Source organism: Callorhinus ursinus, unplaced genomic scaffold, assembly GCF_003265705.2.
Source record: "Callorhinus ursinus isolate GAN/ISIS: 27379988/994484 unplaced genomic scaffold, GSC_fseal_2.0 scaffold3, whole genome shotgun sequence".
Lineage (NCBI taxonomy): Eukaryota > Metazoa > Chordata > Mammalia > Carnivora > Otariidae > Callorhinus > Callorhinus ursinus.
Window position 1 is genome coordinate 52661109 of NW_027397065.1, and position 7202 is coordinate 52668310.

The window sequence follows — 7202 nt, forward strand, 5'->3', positions numbered from 1 at the left end:
TCTTTAGAGCTTCGTCTCTTAGTGACAGGACAACGGCTTCCAGGTTTCTGCATGGGACAAACTACTATAGGACGGGGTTGGGGGGGTGGAGATGGGCAGTGGGGAGGAGGACCAGACTTGTTCATATTAGCCAAAGCTAGTAGAACATGTCCCATTAAATATAATATTTAAAATTTACCCTAAGGGCGCCTAGGTGGCTCAGTCGGTTAAGCATCTGCCTTCGGCTCAGGTCATGATCCCAGGGGCCTGGGATCGAGCCCCGGCATCGGGCTCTTTGCTTAGCGGGGAGCCTGCTTCTCCCTCTCCCTCTGCCTGCCTCTCTCTGTCTCTCATGAATAATAAATAAAATCTTTGAAAAAAATAAATTTACCCTAAAATACCCTTATCTATGTTAAAACTCAGTTTTGCCATATCCTGAATGTGGTGGTGGTCATATAATTCTATAAATTTGCCCAAATTTACAGAACTCCACACCAAAACAAACAGACAAAAAACCCAGCAAATTTTACTACATGTAAATTTAAGAAATAATTTGTAAAATTTCAGTCATGCCAGAATTTTGCCTGGCAGATCACACTCACGCTGTCTGTCTCACTGATCAGGCTGTTCTTGAAGACTTTATTTTCTAGTTTTCCTTCCTGATAGCCTAAATATTCATTTACTTGATTTTTGTTGATAATAAAACATGAATTCGTTAATGGCCTTTTCAAATGTAAATAGATTAAACCCAACAATATCAGGAAGACTAGAGGACAAAGAACAGCTAAACACAAAAAAGGGCCAGAGCCTCTTATCAGGACGCGATAACTCTGCTGGGTCACTCTTTATCGGGCCCCTATTCTGGGCTGCTTCAGGCAGTTGGCTTTTCAGTGTTCAAACAGCTGGTTCATAAAGACTTTGCCACATAGCAAGTTACTAAGAACACCCTATCTTGAATTTATGTGGTCTCCTATTCTCTTGCCTAATCCTGTTAATTCCCTTTGGACTAGACTGACTTCCGGGCACCTCTTTCCTAGTGAGAGGCTGCCTGAGGCTTTTCTCCTCCTTCTGCGGCTCCTCACCCACCATTTGATTGCTGGCATATGAAGTCAGTGCATTTGAACCACCTGTTCTGTTTCCCAATGCCTCCTGCACCTGAGTCTATTTCTCCTGAAGCCACATCCTCCCGTAGAAGTGAGTGATCATCCTTTCATCCACAGTTCCTTTGGCCCCCAGGGGCCCTTGATTCCGAGGCAACTCTCACCCCTTGGAAAGCATGGAAACTCTGAATGCAAATCCAGTTGTCTGGGTCGTCCTTCCGTTTGTTCAGCTCTTACCAAGGGAGCGTCCGCTCTAAGTCAGGTTCTTTCTTTCTTTTTTTTTTTAAAGATTTTATTTATTTATTTGACAGAGAGAGACAGTGAGAGCAGGAACACAAGCAGGGGGAGTGGGAGAGGGAGAAGCAGGCTTCCTGCTGAGCAGGGAGCCCGCTGTGGGACTCGATTCCCAGGACCCCGGGACCATGACCTGAGCCGAAGGCAGACGCCCAGTGACTGAGCCACCCAGGCGCCCAGTCAGGTTCTTTCTCAAGTGCAGAGTCTTTTGCCTTGAGCAGCTTTTGTTTTACGGGAGAGTCAGAAAGTAAACAGGTAAAAAAAAATACATCAATGAATAAGTTACAGGAGGAGATAAGGACCATAAGCTACATAAACAGCGCTAGGATAGAAAATCACAGATAGGGATAAGGGGTCAAGAGAAAAGCACTCTGTAAAAGAGATATTTGGGCTGAGCCGGAGGAGAAGCCTCGCAGGTCTACGGAACAGTAAGTTCAAGTCCCAGGCCAGAGAGGGCTGTCTGTGAGTAGAATCCTGAAGCTGAAGCGCCCTGCGGCGAGAGCACAGCGGGAGAGGAGAGGCTACGAGCTGGGTTGGGAGGCAGAGTCCCAGGGGACAGGGCCTGAGCCACAAGACCGCTCATCAGGTCTGAGCTGGGTCTGGGGAGTGGGAGATAATCATCCACTCTGGAATGTGGTACAAAATGAGAATGAACATGGTCCTCTCGGAGAGTTTTGACTCTTTGCAAACAACAAATTGCGGAGCTTTCTCCATTTCACAACTTCATTTAGAGGAAGTTTTGTTCAAAGTTGTTTCCCTGACACGGAATAGTTGTCTATAAGGTAAACCGAGGACTCCTATGAATGACCCGTGTGCCTGTGCATGCCACAGTGTCTTGTGCTAGGGTCTCACTTATTCTGGGCAGTCGGTTAAAATGAAGCCAACTGCCCTGGCTTGATTATAGGAAAGGTACCCACAGTCTGGTTTCTGTGCCTTTGCAGCTGTGTCCAAACTCTTTGTTCAATTGTTTAAATTTTTAGCAACAATTAAATGGATGGAAGGTATGCAGGCTTCGAGTTTGTGAGTGCAAAGGGGAGCACTGATTTATTTCAGCAATTTGGATTTGGAATTTAATTTTCATCCTCTCTGAACAAAGATTTCTCTTCTACTCTCTCTCTCTCTCTCTCTCTCTCACACACACACACACACACACACACACACACAGCTTCATTCCATAACGAAGACACCCAAAGTGAAAGAAGCTTAAAACAAGCTTTGAGACTTTTAACATAACCCCCATAGTGTGGTGCTGATAAAGTATTCACTCCATGGCAGGGTGTTGGGCAGTAAGTACGTAAGAGGACATTTGTACCACACAAGCCAAGTGCAGACAACCAGAAGAGAAAAACAGTACGTATTTGTTTCTGCAGACTGGAAGAAATTAGCCAAAGAAACCCTGAACATGTTTCAAGTTTGTAAATGTCATAATAGAATCAAGGACTTCTTCATCTCCTCTGAGTGGTGTGTTGGGCCTGGTAGCTCCTCTGAACTATTCATACTGGGGGTTCCTGGCAGAGAAATCGGGCCTGGATGCTGGAACAGCCTGATACCTGGCACACTGCAGGGGCTTGCAGTGGCCATTTGTTATTTTCATGCTGCCAGCTTCCCTTCTACCTTCCTAATGGCACCCCAAATTTACTGGGGAAATAAAATTTCCCCCATAGCATGGAGTCTTGATGGAGCGACCTGATGCTTTCCCTCCTTCATCTCTGATTCAGAGTGGGTGAGAGAGGAGACACAAAGCTAGGTTCGGCCAATCTGGTGTATATTCCAGTGACTCTGACCTTAGGTAAGTGGCCCAAGGATGGAGACTGCTGGAGGCCGTTCCCTGTGTCAGGAGGGATGGCTCACCATCCTGATGGAGTTTCTCTGTGACAAAGTTGCTGCACTTTCTGCATTTTGGTTTTCTGGAGCTCTCTGGGTAACTGCTTCTCCAAGCCTGGCTCCTAGCATCTTGGGGATTATGTAAGTCTTTAAGCAGTATTCCAATAATTTCCCTTTTGCTTAAGTTAGCTAACGTCCTTCTCTGTTGCTTGATACCAAAGGCCTTAATTGAGATGATATAGTAAATGTTCCTGGAGTGAATGGATTAATGGAATGAAGACAGATCAAGCTGTATTTCAAGGCTTTTGTGACTTTTCTTTTATCGTAATCAGAGAATTGAAGCTCATCTGTAGATAGGTTTTCTTGGAACTTGGAAGAATACTGAAGTTTTATATAACTTCCCTTCTGGAGGCAAAGCTAGTTTTAAAAATTATTGAACCTAACTTCTAAATATACGCTTGTTGTATGGCTGTTAGAAAATACAGATAAGCATAATAAAGAATGTAAAAATAGTCACACAAATCTTTCTATAGAATAAATATCAATTGACAAAAATCATGTTTAATACCTGAATGCTATCTCATGGTAGAGATAATATATTTAGCTAATCTCCTATTGTTAGGACCTGCTGCAGTGAACATCCTCTTAGGTAAATCTTTGTGTACGTAGACTTACTACCCTTGGGACCCATTTAAAGAAGTAGAATTTTTGGGCCAAAGAGTTTGCATGTTTATAATGATTTTACTTGAAATAATAGCCCTTTTTAAATAGGGCTGATTTTTTAAAAAAAAAGAATAGCCCTTTTATTGTGGGACTCTTTTTCAGCAAAAGCAAAACAAAAACAGAAACAAACAAACATAAAATAAAGAAAAGTCTACAGTTCAAGCCATGCACGAGTGTACCCTATTTAAAACCACATTGCACTAACTGAGGTGTTTCTACTGATCACCTCAACTAAACAGAGACAGATGGTGCAAGAAATATTTATTAATAGCCTGTCTGCTCAACACAATCAGACACTGCACTTGCTTTCTTCATCCAGCCGTTCAAAGCAGTCATCGAGTCCCTACCACGTGCCTGGCCTGGTGCTAGGGCCCGGGGCACAGAAAGGGAGGTAAGACCCAGTCTCCACCTGGGAGGCACTCACCATGTGCCATGTGCCACCGTGTGCCATGCAGACCCACAAACAACTTGCGAACAGCACAGTGTGGTGGTAACTGCTACAGTAGAGAGATGAGCACAGTGTTGTGGGAACAGAGAGTCAGGAGCAGCATCAACCCGGGCATTTGGAGCCCTGTCCTCAGTCTTGTTCCCTTCTCTCCCATTAGAAAGCACCATTTGAAATGGGATGTACCTGGAAAAATACGAAGTCCTGGAGATTCAAAGAAGGGAAAGATCAGGGTCAGTTCCATGGAACCCACGCACACCACAAAGCGTTAGGGCTGACAATGTCTGGAGGAGGACACTCTGGAGAGGACATCGTGCACCAGTACAGATGACGGAAGAGAAGGGAACGGTCAGACCCCTTAAAACCCAAGGTTTTGAGTAGAGCAAGGTGGCTGAAAGTAGGATTGCTGTTAATAGCAAGATAAGGCATTGGCGTGTACCTTCATAAATAAAAGAGATGCACTGTGATTAGTTAGCGGTTGCTAATGCAACAAGTTACTTAGTGGGTTAAAACAACACAAATTTATTGTCATCCTATACTTCTCCAGCTCAGGAGTCTGACATGAATCTCATTGCACTAAAATCAAGGTGTCTGCAGGGCTGCCTTTCTTTCTGGAGACTTTAAGGGAGCATCTGTTTCCTTGCCTTCCCCAGCATCTAGGGGCCATGTGCGTTCCTTGTCTTGGGGTGCTTTCTTCCATCTTGAAGGCCAGTAACTGCTGGTCAAGTCCTTCTCAGTGCGTCACTCTGACCTCCTCTTGTGCCTCTCGCTTCTTCTTTTATGGACACTTTAAGGACCCACCTGTACCATCGGAGATAATCTCCCATCTCAAGTCCCGTAACTTAATCACATCTGCAAAGTCCCTTTTGCCCCGCGAGGTAACATATGCACAGGTTTTGGGGATTAGGACATGGTTATCTTTAGGAAGTAGCTTTCTGCCTTCCACGAGCATTAGCTTTTAGCGCTCAGGAGTGACACTACTGGCATCTGCCTGAGGAAAAGCATGCTGGCGGATATCAGGAAGGTGGATGGGCTGGAGGGCAGACACCAGGTGGAAGGCCCATTTTATGACTCCAGAAAAACATCTGACTCAGTCCAGTGGGACTAGGAAGGAAAGGACAGATGCCTGTGGCACCGTGGGGACAGACTCTCTGGGAACTGGAGAGTGGTGGAGTGGAGAGTGGGGAGAAAAGGAACAGAGAGAGGTACAGTTGTTCAAGATGACTCAGGCTGTACGCTCCCATGAGTGTGAGGATAAGGGTGTCATTTATCAAGAGTATTTGGCTTAGGGCAGTGGCATAGTGATAAATTTAAGTTCGGATCTTATTATCATTAGAGAAATAACTTACGGCTTTTCCACTATTCGATTGGGAATGGGGGACGTAAGATGAATAAAGATTCAAGACTTATCCATGCGAGGGAGAGAAGTGAGGGGTAGGAAGGTAAAGAAGAGATGTACAGACCGACATGGAAAAGGGGAGAAAGAGGAGAGAAAAAGTGTACGGGATTTAAGATGGGGAAGAAATATAGACCGTGAGGAAGACAGACAGGGCCTGGCAAAAGAAAGGAGAAATGAGAGGCATATCAACAGAGAGATAAGCTGTGAAAGGGACCGGCTCAAGTTTCTGGCATGAATAGGTTGGTTAATTTAAATTCCCGGTTCACTCGGGTTGTGCTCACAATTGTAAGTTAAACTAACATAACATAATAAAATAAAATTTAAAAAAAAGAGAGAGTCTTGGAAGATTTATTTGCTTTCAGAGGTTAATTACTGTCACAGCTTCTCTGTTTTGTCAGGCTTCCAGGCAGCCTCAGTGGTCCTTGTGGGGGTGAATTGTGCCCCCGGGGAGGCTCCCTCACCTGTCTCCCCAAAGGCAGACCCTCTTTGCGCCTTCCCAGCATGGCTTGTTTAACCCTTCAATTGTTTCGTCCCTGGGGTTTGAGGCCTTTGTCAGATATGTTGAGGAAAAATGTGTTGCATTCTATCTCAGTTCCTCACAGATAATGACAACGCACTAAGTGACACAGACAGGAACTCTGGTAAGTCTCAACACAGCTTGTGCGTTTCTGGTTCCCATTTTACAGATGGGAGCACAGAGGCTTGGCCCGGGTCTAATCGCGTGCTCAAGGTCACCAGTAGACGGCGCTGGGACAACAGGCTCCCCCAGATCAGGGAAGCCAAGAGAGGACTAACACATATGGGCACGATCCCTTACGAAGATTTCAGGCCAACGAAACGCTGCCTTTGGAAAACTTGGGAGCCCTCTCTCTCGGGGACTAGAGAGCTCACTCTGAACCCTGCTCTCAAACTAACCCGGCCCCGGGCAGAGTCAGAGGCATGAGAAGGAAGTAAGCTATACAGGGGTAGGATTTCCCCTGGCACGGGCACCACCAGCGCCTTCAGCTTTTATATTGCCTTCCCAGAGGGGAAACGGGCACTCAGTGAGGTTAACCAACTTGCCCAAGGTCACCCAGGAGCCGGCGCGGGCCCGGGGCAGCGCTCGGGCGGTGGGGGGACGCTTGCGGCCAGCCGCGAGGGGCGAGGTCCTGGCAGCCTCCTGGGCGCCCACTCCCGCTTGCGCCCCGCCGCCGTCGCCGTCGTTGCGCCCGGGGGGAAACCGCCGGGGCTGGGGGCGTGGAGCCCGCGCAGCCCGGCCCCGTCGGCCGGGGAGGAGGACGATGCGCGGTGCGCCCAGGTGAGCAGGGGCCGGGGTCCCAGCCGCCGCCGCCGCCGCCGCAGCCCCGCGCCCGCGCCGCGCGCCCGCCCGCCTGCTCGCCGGCCTCCCGGCGCGGGGGCTGGAGCCGGCACCCGAGGGGGCGGCGGGGAGGGCGCAGGC

General features: G+C 47.5%; 1 protein-coding gene and 1 long non-coding RNA gene across 5 annotated transcripts in view; one reads left to right on the forward strand and one right to left on the reverse strand.

Annotated features, from left to right (window-relative positions):
- Positions 1–1727: 1727 nt before the first annotated feature.
- The window catches only part of HTR4 (5-hydroxytryptamine receptor 4), a 179331-nt gene continuing 173856 nt past the window's right edge, over positions 1728–7202 (forward strand). For 3 of the 4 annotated variants that reach the window (XM_073890900.1, XM_073890902.1, XM_073890901.1), the window contains exon 1: positions 6577–6714. The gene's annotated coding sequence lies outside the window, so the exon portion shown is untranslated. Of the gene's footprint in view, positions 1802–6576; positions 6715–7202 lie in introns of those variants that run through there. The other variant, XM_073890899.1, reaches the window with a different exon arrangement.
- The window catches only part of LOC141372388 (uncharacterized), an 11551-nt gene continuing 8614 nt past the window's right edge, over positions 4266–7202 (reverse strand). Inside the window, exon 4 of the long non-coding RNA XR_012377579.1 lies at positions 4266–4569. This is a non-coding gene — a long non-coding RNA (uncharacterized lncRNA). The remainder of the gene's footprint in view (positions 4570–7202) is intronic.